Raw genomic sequence first — 14,900 nt, 5'->3', positions numbered from 1 at the left:
TACCTGAAAACCCACTTCACTGCTGTCCAATGATCCTTTCCTGGTTTTGACATAAACCTGCTCAATACTCCTACTTCATTTGTAATGTCTGGTCTAGTACAGACCATTGCATACATCAGGCTACCAACTGCACTTGCATATGGAACACAGGACATGTCCTCTTTCTCTTCTTGTGTCTTGGGACACTGAACAACATATAACATTACACCAACAGGAATAGGAACCTTCACCGATTTACTATCCTGCATATTAAACCTCTCCAGTATTGTTTCAACATACTTCCTCTAGTTTAACCAAAGCTTCTTCTTTTCCCGATCTATTTTAATTTCCATGTCCAAAATATAGTTTGTAGCATCAAGATATTTCATGTCGAATTTGGAGGATAATTGGGTCTTCAAATCCTAGATAATTTCTTTGTCATTTCCAACCAGCAACATATCATCCACATACAAGACCAAATAAATAACACAGTCACCAATTAATTTAAAATACACATAGTGATCTTCCTTACTTCTGGTGAAGCCAAGTCCCCATATAAATGTATCAAATTTCTGATACCACATCCTTGGTGACTGTTTTAACCCATACAGAGACTTCTTTAACTTGCATACCAGTTCTTTCTTACCCTTCACCACAAAGCCTTTAGGTTGCTTCATGTAGATCTCCTCTTCCAGATCCTCATGAAGAAATATTGTCTTCACATCTATCTATTATACCCCAAAATAAAAAGCAGTAGCAAAATAGATAAAAGTAATCTAATAGAAGCTATCTTGGCAACAAGAGAAAAAATATCACCAAAATCAATTCCTGGCACCTCGGAATAACCTTTTTCTACCAATCGAGTTTTGTATTTCTCCACCTTTCCTTCTACATTTTTCTTATTCTTGAACACCCATTTGCTGCTAATGGGTTTCCTTCCATTCGGCAACTCCACCAGATCCCAACCCTCATTTTTGTGCAAAGATGCCATTTCATCAACCATGGCCTCTTTCTAGAGTTTTCCATCCTCTGAATCTACTGCTTCCTTCATAGTTCTGGGATCATCATTAGTAATAGATAACAGAAGCAGATGGACTATACCTTTCTAGCTGCCTTCTTTCTCAAACTGATCTTCTGACACCCAGAGGTTGTGGTTCTTCATCTTTTGATTCCTCCTCTACTGTACAGTCTGATTCTTCCTCCTTTAGTTCAAACTCTATCTTCTTAGGTTCCTTTGATGGGACTTCATGTTTAATAACATCTTTCACCTCTCTAAACACCACATCTCGTCTGTACACAACCTTCCTTGTTACTCGGTTCCAAAGCTTATAACCCTTTAAACCATCCTTATACCCAATAAAGATGCACTTTTCAGATTTACCATCCAACTTGGTTCTTTTCTCCTTTGGAACATGTGCATATGCATCACATCCAAATACCCTCAGATGTGAAAGAGAGGGTTTCTTACTAGTCCATACTTCTTGTGGAGTCTTATCCTCCAATGCTGATGAAGGTGATTTGTTGACCAGGTAACATGTTGTCTCCACTACGTCTGCCCAGAATTTCTGTCCTAACTCGACACCACTGAGCATGATTCCTGCCCTTTCCATCAACGTCTTATTCATTCTTTCTGCAACTCCATTTTGTTGAGGTGTATATGGAGTAGTATTATATCATGCTATACCACACTTCTTAGAGAATTCTTCAAATTCCTTACTACAAAACTCTCCACCATTATCTGTCCTCAGCACCTTTATCTTCTTCTCTGTCTAGTTTTCCACTAGAACCTTAAATTCTTTAAACCTGTCAAATACTTTGGATTTCTTCTTAAGCAAATATATCAATGTATTCCTTCAGAATTCATCTATAAATGATACATAGTACACAGACTTACCCAATGATGGAACCTTCACAGGTCCAAACACATCACTGTGCACAAGCTCCAATATTTATTTCGCCCTCTTACCTCCAGAGGGGAAACTCACCTGATTCTACTTCCCATATACACAATTTTCCCAGGAATCAAAATCCAGAGAGCTATTACTCATACCTTCTACTATACCTTTACCATGAAGTATTCGAAGGCCCTTCTCTCCAATATGTCCAAGCCTTTGATGCCTATTATACAACAAATTGACCTCCTCATCAACTTAGAGGGGAAAGATATGATAGTTGAAACAAAGACCACAGTCATAGGCCTTGATTGCACACTAACATTGGCTATGCACTAACAAATTTCTTTATAAAGATTGTTACCAAGCCTGGAGGTGCGTTAGTGACCCTACTAAAGCATGTTGCTAGTATGGGAACAACGTTAGTGAAACTTGGTCAAGTTCCAAGGGTCAAAGGAACGAATTGAATCACAAATATCTAGATATTTGTCCCTAAAATTACTCAAGAAAAGCAAGGAAACATCCAAATTCGAGATATTTGGAGGATTTCTAATCTGCTAAAAGGAGGCAAATGGGAAAGAGCTGAAAAGCATGGCAAGTTCATTGATTTTTCCCTAGTGAACTCAAGTAGGAGCTTGGCAACCCTAACTCAATTGATATATAAGCAAAGCGAGGGTTATTATGAAAGAGGTCAGAGCATTTGAAAGGATAGCATACTTGACTGTTGAGCATTGAGCAAGAAGGGAGAGAGAGAGAGAAGTTGGAAGGGTAAAGGAAGGTTGATACAACAGATAGTTGTAATCACTCTTCCAACATTAATATAGAACTGCAGTTGTACTGTCTACTCATGGTGTTGATACTATCAGTCATTTAGTCGTTTGTTCAATTCCTATTGGCATGAGTAGCTTAGTTGTATGCAATTAGATGTTCTTTTATATATTCATGTATTAGTTATCAGAGTTGTATGCTGTGATTACACTTGTCTCTTCTATGTGCAGGACTTGACTTTAGACCCAGCTTTGAGGCAGTTCCACTTGGCTGCATTGTTATCTCCAAACAAATCTACACAAAGACTTGAGGTAATCTACTTCTGATGCTTTGATAATTATTTATTGTCTATGAACATGGATGTAACTTTGTACAGTTGCAAATAATCTTACAGTTTGTCAAAGGTCCCAGGAAGACCTTTGAGGGTATTTACATTCTCCATACATCGTGCATTTTACCCCATAGTAGAATTGGCGACTCCACTGGTGACTATACATCTAGTTCCCAGTTTACCCAGACTCTTCTTTGCTTTCTCCTCCTTCTACGAGCTCCCTATACTTCTGCAATCCCTTGCTGACGTACCAAAGATCTTGCTGCATCTTGCCTGCAAGTATTCACCTCTGAATCTGATCTTGAAAGCCCTTTGTTTAACTGATTTCCTACACTAACGCAAGTTAGCAGGCTACACAGAGCTTTATAAAGCACCGTGCCTGTTCACATGGAGCGTTAGAGGGCCTACTAACTCTCTGTAGCCATTGCTACAGAGCTTTAGTCGGCCAATACCTTGATTTTTAGCAGTGTTTGAAAGCCAAAAGGGATAGGAAGCCTTCTCATGGACTGAATGAAGATTTGTAACTGCATTTTGCTAGAAAAATAGGTGTCCTGATTTATTTATTTATTTTTATTTTTACGAAATCATTTTTGTTTTTCTTTCTTAAAATCATTTTTACGAAAGAAAGACTCACATTTTTTATTAATCCTTCTGTTTAGCTGGTTAAAAGCTTCTCTATTTTGGTTTCAAGTAGTTGTTAAGAAACATTGGAAAGAAGTTCTTTGGTTATGCACGTGTTAAATGACTGAAATGCATGGAAATAATATGAATATGTGAAAAACTCTCACTTGTAGAATACAAATTTTTTTCTTCAAATTGAAATTTTCTTAAAACATTGTTTTTTGCATGATTTATTGAGTTAGAGTCTCATCACATTTCATACGTCAACTCCCCTACTGAAGACAATAATCAAGTACACATAAAATTTACCTAAGATCAATCAGTAACTCTTTATTGAGCAAACAAACATTAGCTAGGCTAGGATCTTGGGATAAGCAGAGAGTAAAATTGCCCAAGATCAAACACCAAACTAGTGTCATTAAAAGAGAGAAAACTGCCTTCTACACTCATACTACCGGGACCACTCCAGTAAAAGCGGAGCAAAATACGAGACAACATCGGACTGTAAGTGAAGGTAGCCCGACTTCTCTTACAAATCCTTTGGGTATTCTGTGTATTGGGGATCCCTTCGGGGATTTCAGAGCTGAGTTGGGGACGTAGGTATCCTGCCCACACAATGTGCTATCTATGACTATGTCCCCCCGGTGGTGTCTGTGATTTGAGGTATCTTTGGTGGCCAAACTTATAGGGACTTACACAAGGTGACTGGAACGGGCTGTCGTGGTACCTAACACAGACGGACCTACTCTGTCTTCGGTTTTTGGGAGGGTGCTCATCTTCACGAGAGTACTTGGCCCCTCAATCTCAGGTTCAGGCGAAGCTCTAGAGTAACCATAATTGTACATCTGGCTAGCCTTCTCTATTCATTGAGATACTGGGTTTCATCTCTAGTGATCAGTGTTTATCAGATAGATTCATTTCCATCTATTTCCTAATTGATCAATTTAGTGTATTTTTTTATATTTTTTAGGCCCCGCATGTTATCATTTTGAGACTTTAACAAAAAATCACGATAAAATTTATTGATAAAATTAACGTTCACATGGCTACATCCAACCCTCGTCGTCACTCTAGACGATTGCTAGGACTTCCTCCACTCATTGTGGAAGATCCACCGAGCTCCAGTGAACCGGATTCCCCATATTTGGGGAATCAGTCTCCCAGATCTCACATGGAATCTATTTTGACAACCGATGATTCGAATTTGCTGAAGGATTTCTTCACGAAAGGATTTCTTCCTAATTTTAACCCTCCGCTCATGAATCCGTTGGACCCACTTTTGATTCCATTGGCACTTGTACTTCCTGTTTCTATAGGTAGAAAATTTCCACCCATTTCGTTGACGACTAATGGGTCATGGAACTTTGAAGAATCTTTCAGTCTTCCTCCACTTCCCCAGTTGACAGTCACCACAACACCGTTAATGGCAAACCCCACTGATCTGAATGGGATCCTCAAAGAATTCCATGATTGGTCAGAATGAATGACAAACTTCAAGAAATATTATAGCTATCAAAAATAACCTCTGAATAATGGCAATTTGCAGCCAACACGGAAAAACGAGGACCTTCGGTCAAAGGGCACTGACCGTTGGCCCATGGAGACCGCGCATGGCACAAAAATGGCAATTAGGAAGCTCAGATCTAGAAATGGAGGCTATTTCTGATATGCGATTAGCGCTAATCACACATCGCTGGACAAAACCCCTCAAGAAGGAAAAGCCCCGAGTGCTCGGTCACAAGGAAAACCAGAAAACCAGAAAACCGTGGGAAAGCACTAAAACCGACAAAGAGGGTCCCACGCTCAAAACCGATAAAATATCGGAGGCATTTCAAGCGATAAGTGGGTTTCACCGAGGACCCACTGATTCCATACACCAAGTGACGCGTGTCCAGTGGATGAGAGAGAAAAACAACTTACATCACAGAGTAATGGTTGAGCAACTCAACCATGCGATATGAGCAAAGACCGTAGGATCTGGGGGCTCCAGATCAACGACAGAGGTTCAACCCGATGGATGACCAGACTTGAGTGAGAAATAAACTATGGCACATAAGATTTGAAGTCCGATTTGACCGACGAGTTGACAGAAGGATTCGTTTCGCAGGCATATGGGAAATAACGGAAATAATGACCGTTCAAGAAGAATTGACACTCAGTTCGCAAAGAGACAGGTGGCCACCTCTCTACAAAGCATTACACAACAATGGTGACGCAAGGTAGAGGAGTTCCAGCGAATAGAGGCAGGTAATCTAGAGAGCTGGGAAGCAGAAACGAATAGTCAGAGGAATGAACGGGCTTTAAAGCCATGAGCAGATAGTGAGGCAAAGGGGAAGTCGAAGGCCGAGAGACACAGAAAGAGAGGAAAAATTGCAAAGAACAAAGAAGCCAAGCTGACCATCAGAGTAAAGGCAGCAACAAGCATACAGAGACCAATTGAGGTCGAAATTCAGCAGGGGAGTCTATGAACTCTAAGGACTTGGGAATTCCAAGTGCCATCCTACTGATCATTCTCTGTTAAGTGAGACTCAGATTGAGCTCCTTATTGTAAAACTCTGTTTTAAAGACATAATAAAAAGGCCACCACTGAAGGCTGGACCAGGAGACATAGCCCAGGAGGATTGGGTGAACTCCTTATTAAATTTTTGTTGTGTTTATATTTTGCTTACTGTGATCTCTTACTGTTTCAAGTGTCTGTGTATTTCGCAATCTTATCGATCTGTTGCCTAAAATAACATAGACACACACCAACACATGAGTTTTTAATACCTACATTAATTTCCTAAGGTCACCTAGGGGTGATTTCATATCAAGTGGTATTAGAGTAGTAGGTTGTTAAGGTTAGACAAGCTTGTGCTAGATTTCGCTGTTGAATGCTAACTAGATCAAAGCTCAAATTAGGAGAAGGAGAGTTGGTCAAAACTAATCCTAAAATTGGAAGAGTTTATACTCAGAAGAAAATGTCACAGGAAGGTTCCTTAGGCCTAGACCCTCAATTTATAGAGAGTTTCCCGGCCATGAGGTCCATGGTAGAGGAAATGTATAGGGACTTTAGAAAAAAAAGATGAGGAATCATCAGGCTCCAAACAATATAAGGGGGAAGAAGAATCTCTCCTCCATGACCACTCCAAAGGCAAAGGGCAAGAAGAAAGCTTTCTCTTACCTCCTAATAGCCCTGAACATATAAAGAAAGCATCTTTGATTAAAATAGATGTTAAATTTGATTTTCCAATATATGATGGAGAGTTGAATGTAGAGAAGCTGGACAATTGGATAAGACAAATCGATGTTTATTGCAGAGTGCAGAATATTGACTCAGACAAGAGCAAGATTCAGCTGGCCAGCCTACGCCTTGGGGGCACTGCCTTGGTATGTTGGGAAGGCAAGACCCAAGCTGACATGAAGAAACATGGTAAGACTCTTTCTGTCTAGAGTGAATTTGTTTCTGCAATAAAAAAGCAGTTCTATCCACTGGCTTACATGCAACAAGCCTGGCAAACTCTTCGCCAATTAAAAGGGCAAAGTGTACAAAGTTACACTCAAGAATTTAGGAAGAGATCTTTAATTCTAGGAATTTCTTTAGACTCACCTAATACTCTATTGAAGTACATAGGTGGTCTACACAACTACATGAGGCACACTATCCTTATGTTTAATCCCACTAGTCTAGATGAGGTATCTGTTCAGGCTACGCATCCAGAAGCTAGAGGAAAGAATGGGAATCCAGAAGTTGGGGGATCATCCCAACCCATTGCAAGCAAGAATAAGGAGAAAAGAAAATAGAAATGGAAAGAGAGGAAGGCAAACACTGCATAGAAGAGCAAGTCCTCATGTACTCACTGTAAGAAGGAGGGGCATGATGATTGTTAGGCCCCTATACTACTAGTGTAACCCCTTATTGTTATTAGTACAACCCACTTATTATATTGATGTACCCATGTAGTGCCCATATTGTTACTATTTTGCCCCATAGAAGCCATTATTTTTATTATTGTGCCCTTACATTATTATTTTTATGTTGGCTCTGATTATGTTATGACCCCTTAGACTCCTATATATAGAAGGGAGGTCTTTTCATTTGTATCATCCAAGAATTTCTCATTTGTGTAATGTAAAGGAGGTTTCCCCCTCGAAGAGGCTAAATTCTAAGGCATTGATCTCTCTTTATTAGCTTTTTGTGAGCTGGTTTCATAACATTTGGCATCAGAGCTTTGGATTCTAGGGTTTCGTTGCTCCAAACAGGTCATCGTGGCATTTTCATTATAAATTTTTTTCTGCGACGTTTTAGAAACTGAAAAAAAACCCATTTGAGAAGAAATCACGTTGAACCTTGGGTCCAAATTTCAGAGCTTTTCGCGCTATATTTGCAGAGATATGATCTAAGGAAGTTGGTCTTTTTGCAAACTCCTGAATTACATTCCAAACAGGTGACCTGGGGAAAATCGTCATAACTTTCTCTCTGAGTATCGGATTGAAATTTTGTGAGAAGGTGCAGAAAGAGGACGAACTATAGTTTCTTATACATATTTTTCAAAGCCAAAGGTCGAAACAATGACTCGTGGCACGTTGTACAAGTTCGCTCTACTGAACTAGTCTATAATCAGGTCACTGTAGGAGATTTCACATAACTCTTCCTTGGAGAATCCAATGTGGATCACACTGGTGGCATTAGAAATAGGACACAGAGGGCTACAATAGGTTGAAATTTCAGAACTTGAAGATCTGAAAGTACAGAGTTACAGTAGTTTCAAGATAGAGCTCCTAAAATCAAGAAAAAGCAAGATGAGGAAGTTTGATGGCAAGGATCCGGTAAATTGGATACTTCAGATGGAGCAATATTTTGATCTACATGGTGTACCACTGTTACAAAAGGTATGTATTACATCTTCATATTTAGAACTGGATCAATTTTTATGGTATGAAGGGCTTTGTTCTCATAAACAACTTATTACGTGGTCAATTTTCACGGAGGAAATGATAGCACATTATGAGGATACAAAGAGCAACAACACAACACCTCGAAAGAGTAAAAGGGCTTTGTGACATAGTGGAAAGCAAAATTATGGAAACCAGGAAGCATACCCCTCACAACTATAAAGATGGAAGTGTTGTTTCTCCTAGCCTTCCACAACCTACAAGGGTTACACCACAACAATTGGAAGAAAAAAGAGAAAAAGGGCTTTGTTACAATTGTGATAGCAAATGCACTAAAGGTCATAAGTGTGCTGAGAAGAAATTATTTTACATAGAATATGAATAGGAGGAAGAAAAGGATCAAGAAACATCAAAAGAAGAGGATATATGCCAGGACCCCACCCCAGAGAAAGAAGAAATGAATAAGACCATATCTTGTAAAGCATTGGCAAGAATTACCACTCCCCAAACTCTCAAGATAGAAGGACATATCAAGAAGAAAAAGGTGCAAGAAGTGAAAGATCACATCAAGAAAGAAGAAATGAATCCAACCATATCTTGTAATTCATTGGTCGAAATTACCACTCCTCAAACTATCAATATAGAGGGACATATCAAGAAGAAAAATGTTCAAGAAGTGAAAGATCACATCGAGCATCAAGAAATGAATCCAACCATATCTTGTAAAGGATAGGAAGAAATTACCACTCCTCAAACTCTGGAGATAGAAGGACATATCAAGAAGAAAAAGGTTCAAGTAGTGAAAGATCACATCGAGCATTAACAACAAGTTCTCTAACTTTTAAAGGATAACACCACATTGGTGCAAAATCAAACGAAACAACAGGTAGATCAACATCGTAGTGAAAAATGTTTTTATGTAGGTGATTGAGTATTTTTACTGCTACATCTCAAGCAAGCTATTTATGAGAAGGAAATGTTGGCAATACTACATTCACTTAAAAAATGGCGACCTTACCGAATGGGAAGACTCTTCAAGGTAAAAATGGATCATGATAGTCTTAAATACTTTTTAGAAGAACAGAAAAAATGTGTCCCAAATATGTTGGGTTGTGACTTTGACATCATCTATAGAAAATGGAAGCAAAATTTTGTTGCAGATGCACTCTCAAGAAAGGATGAGGATGTGGAAGCATTGTTTTGTGCTATTTCTATTATCCAACCAGATTAGATAAATGAAGCAAGGGATGAATGGAAGAAGGATGAAGAAGTATGGCCACTTATTCAAAAGTTGCAAAAGATCCCAATTCAAACAATATTGCCTGAAATTGAAGAGGAAGGAAAAATCATATTGGAACCTGGAGCAGTCATAGAAACAAGAACCCGACAGCTACAAAATCGATCAATTTCAGATTATCTCATCAAGTGGAAGAAATTACCCGTTGAAGATTCCACATGGGAGGACAAGAATTTTATACAGAAGCATCAAGAACTACTCAAATGTTGAGGACAACACTTTTTGAAGGAGAGGGGCATGTTAGGCCCCTATACTACTAGTGTAACCCCTTATTGTTATTAGTGCAACCCACTTATTATATTGATGTACCCATGTAGTGCCCATATTGTTACTATTTTGCCCCATAGAAGCCATTATTTTTATTATTGTGCCCTTACATTATTATTTTTATGTCGGCTCTGATTATGTTATGACCCCTTAGACTCCTATATATAGAAGGGAGGTCTTTTCATTTGTATCATCCAAGAATTGCTCATTTGTGTAATGTAAAGGAGGTTTCCCCCTCGAAGAGGCTAAATTCTAAGGCATTGATCTCTCTTTATTAGCTTTTTGTGAGCTGGTTTCATAACATTTGGCATCAGAGCTTTGGATTCTAGGGTTTCGTTGCTCCAAACAGGTCATCGTGGCATTTTCGTTATAAATTTTTTTCTGCGACGTTTTAGAAACTGAAAAAAAACCCATTTGAGAAGAAATCACGTTGAACCTTGGGTCCAAATTTCAGAGCTTTTCGCGCTATATTTGCAGAGATATGATCTAAGGAAGTTGGTCTTTTTGCAAACTCCTGAATTACATTCCAAACAGGTGACCTGGGGAAAATCGTCATAACTTTCTCTCTGAGTATCGGATTGAAATTTTGTGAGAAGGTGCAGAAAGAGGACGAACTATAGTTTCTTATACATATTTTTCAAAGCCAAAGGTCGAAACAATGACTCGTGGCACGTTGTACAAGTTCGCTCTACTGAACTAGTCTATAATCAGGTCACTGTAGGAGATTTCACATAACTCTTCCTTGGAGAATCCAATGTGGATCACACTGGTGGCATTAGAAATAGGACACAGAGGGCTACAATAGGTTGAAATTTCAGAACTTGAAGATCTGAAAGTACAAAGTTACAGTAGTTTCAAGATAGAGCTCCTAAAATCAAGAAAAAGCAAGATGAGGAAGTTTGATGGCAAGGATCCGGTAAATTGGATACTTCAGATGGAGCAATATTTTGATCTACATGGTGTACCACTGTTACAAAAGGTATGTATTACATCTTCATATTTAGAACTGGACCAATTTTTATGGTATGAAGGGCTTTGTTCTCATAAACAACTTATTACGTGGTCAATTTTCACGGAGGAAATGATAGCACATTATGAGGATACAAAGAGCAACAACACAACACCTCGAAAGAGTAAAAGGGCTTTGTGACATAGTGGAAAGCAAAATTATGGAAACCAGGAAGCATACCCCTCACAACTATAAAGATGGAAGTGTTGTTTCTCCTAGCCTTCCACAACCTACAAGGGTTACACCACAACAATTGGAAGAAAAAAGAGAAAAAGGGCTTTGTTACAATTGTGATAGCAAATGCACTAAAGGTCATAAGTGTGCTGAGAAGAAATTATTTTACATAGAATATGAATAGGAGGAAGAAAAGGATCAAGAAACATCAAAAGAAGAGGATATATGCCAGGACCCCACCCCAGAGAAAGAAGAAATGAATAAGACCATATCTTGTAAAGCATTGGCAAGAATTACCACTCCTCAAACTCTCAAGATAGAAGGACATATCAAGAAGAAAAAGGTGCAAGAAGTGAAAGATCACATCAAGAAAGAAGAAATGAATCCAACCATATCTTGTAATTCATTGGTCGAAATTACCACTCCTCAAACTATCAATATAGAGGGACATATCAAGAAGAAAAATGTTCAAGAAGTGAAAGATCACATCGAGCATCAAGAAATGAATCCAACCATATCTTGTAAAGGATAGGAAGAAATTACCACTCCTCAAACTCTGGAGATAGAAGGACATATCAAGAAGAAAAAGGTTCAAGTAGTGAAAGATCACATCGAGCATTAACAACAAGTTCTCTAACTTTTAAAGGATAACGCCACATTGGTGCAAAATCAAACGAAACAACAGGTAGATCAACATCGTAGTGAAAAATGTTTTTATGTAGGTGATTGAGTATTTTTACTGCTACATCTCAAGCAAGCTATTTATGAGAAGGAAATGTTGGCAATACTACATTCACTTAAAAAATGGCGACCTTACCGAATGGGAAGACTCTTCAAGGTAAAAATGGATCATGATAGTCTTAAATACTTTTTAGAAGAACAGAAAAAATGTGTCCCAAATATGTTGGGTTGTGACTTTGACATCATCTATAGAAAATGGAAGCAAAATTTTGTTGCAGATGCACTCTCAAGAAAGGATGAGGATGTGGAAGCATTGTTTTGTGCTATTTCTATTATCCAACCAGATTAGATAAATGAAGCAAGGGATGAATGGAAGAAGGATGAAGAAGTATGGCCACTTATTCAAAAGTTGCAAAAGATCCCAATTCAAACAATATTGCCTGAAATTGAAGAGGAAGGAAAAATCATATTGGAACCTGGAGCAGTCATAGAAACAAGAACCCGACAGCTACAAAATCGATCAATTTCAGATTATCTCATCAAGTGGAAGAAATTACCCGTTGAAGATTCCACATGGGAGGACAAGAATTTTATACAGAAGCATCAAGAACTACTCAAGTGTTGAGGACAACACTTTTTGAAGGAGAGGGGCATGTTAGGCCCCTATACTACTAGTGTAACCCCTTATTGTTATTGGTACAACCCACTTATTATATTGATGTACCCATGAAGTGTCCATATTGTTACTATTTTGCCCCATAGAAGCCCATTATTGTTATTATTGTGCCCTTACATTATTATTGTTATGTCGGCTTTGATTATGTTATGACCCCTTAGACTCCTATATATAGAAAGGAGGTCTTTTCATTTGTATCATCGAAGAATTGTTCATTTGTGTAATGTAAAGGAGGTGGCCTGCTTGAAGAGGCTGTATTCTAAGGCATTGATCTCTCTTTTTTAGCTTTTGTGAGCTGGTTTCATAACAATGATGAACATTGTTGGATCTTGCATCTGGAGCTGAGACCTAAGAAGTTCGAGGGCAAGAAGAAGAAGACTGCTATAGCTATTTAGAAATATTTGGGTTTAGACTTAGGATATGAAACAACCATTGTAGCCACAGGTATAAGAGGTAAAAATTCTGAAGCATCTACTAGTAATTCTGCACAATCTATTAATGAAGAGAATGAGAGAAAAAGATATGAGCTTTTCCATATTCGAGTTATTTCCAAGCATCAAAAGATAGATACATTGTTTGATAGTGGCTCACAAGTAAATTTGATTTCTGAAGCAATTTTAAAGAAATTGGGATTACTAACTACACCTCATAAGAAACCATACCCATTAGGGGTGTTGAGTGATAAAGAACAGCTACGAGTGACTAGACAATGTAAAGTTAAGTTTTCTTTTGGGTCAGCATTTGTAGATGAGGTTGAGTTAGATTTAATTCCTTTGGATATATGTGGAATTGTTTTAGGAAGTCCCTACTTATATGATAGAAAAGCTTTTTTCTATAGAGCCGAGAACAAATATCTCCTTGTTAAAATATATTGTAAGAGCTCATAAGCTCAAGGATAATTATACTCTCATAAACCCAGGGCAGATGAAATGAATTGTAAATTCATGAAAGAAATTTTTACTGATGGTTGTAAAGGAAAAGAAACCTGATAAAACCAATGTATTTGAGGGCTGTGATGCTAAACAACAAGCTGATTTAGAAAAGGTTGTTTCAGAATATGATGTCTTGTTTCAAGAACCTAAGGGTCTGCCACCCAAAAAGGGAATAGTACATGACATTAATTTGTAGCAAGATGCTCCATTGCCTAACATCGAAATGTACAGGTTGCTCACTTTAGAGAATGCAGAGATCAAGAAGCAGGTGTAGGAGTTGCTCGAGAAAGGGTTTATCAGACCTAGCACATCACCATGTGGATCTCCAATCATTTTGGTAAAAAAGAAAGATGGCTCGTAGAGAATGTGCATTGATTACCGGGCACTGAAAAAGATAACAATAAAAAATCGTTATCCCCTTCCTTGAATAGATGATCTGTTAGATCAATTGAAGGAAGCCGTTTATTTTTCCAAGTTAGACTTGCATAGTGGATATGATCAGGTCAGATTTTTAGAACAAGATGCATGGAAGACTACTTTCAAAACAAAGCAGGGATTGTATGAGTGGCTAGTTATGCCTTTTGGCCTAACTAATGCTTCTACTACTTTCATGAGAATGATGAATGATGTACTCAGACCTTTCCTTGATGATTTTGTTATTATATATCTAGATGACATTCTTATATTTAGCAAAATGTGGGAAGAACACTTAAAGCATGTTAAGAAGACATTAGATGTTTTGAAAAGAGAAAAAATTTATGTTAAACTCTCAAAATGTGAATTTGGCAAAACATCCTTGAATTATCTGGGTCACATAGTAGGGGGTGGTAAATTGAAGATACATCCCTCTAAGGTTGCAGTCATTATAAACTGGCCTAAACCCAGGTCTACCATAGAAGTTAGAAGCTTATTAGGAGTAGCACAATATTGGAGAAAGTTTATTTCTAACTTTTCCTTAATTGCAGCTCCCTTAAATGCTTTAACAAGATTGACCAAGGTGTTTCAGTGGGGAGGCAAACAACAGAAAGCCTTCGACACCTTGAAAGAAAAGATTAGTACAACACCTATACTAGGACTGCCCGACCTTCAAAGGCCATTTGAGATCCAAATAGATACCAATGACTACACCATGGGAGCAGTGTTGATACGGCACGATGAACCCATATGTTATCATTCTGAGACGTTTAACTCTGTAGTAGTTAACTATCCCACATATGATAAGGAATTGTGCATTAGTACAGAGCGTGAAAAAGTGGAAACATTACTTAATGGGCAAGGAAACAGTTATACATACTGATCATCAACCACTTCAATATCTACACTCCTAAACTAAGTTGCAGCAATAAAGACACTACAGATGGATGGGGTTCCTACAACAGTTTCATTTAGCCATCAGAT

Source organism: Pinus tabuliformis, chromosome 8 (genome assembly GCF_031772625.1).
Source record: "Pinus tabuliformis cultivar Carrire ecotype Pingquan chromosome 8, CPIR1, whole genome shotgun sequence".
Classification (NCBI taxonomy): Eukaryota; Viridiplantae; Streptophyta; class Pinopsida; order Pinales; family Pinaceae; genus Pinus; species Pinus tabuliformis.
This window is presented reverse-complemented; position numbering follows the sequence as displayed.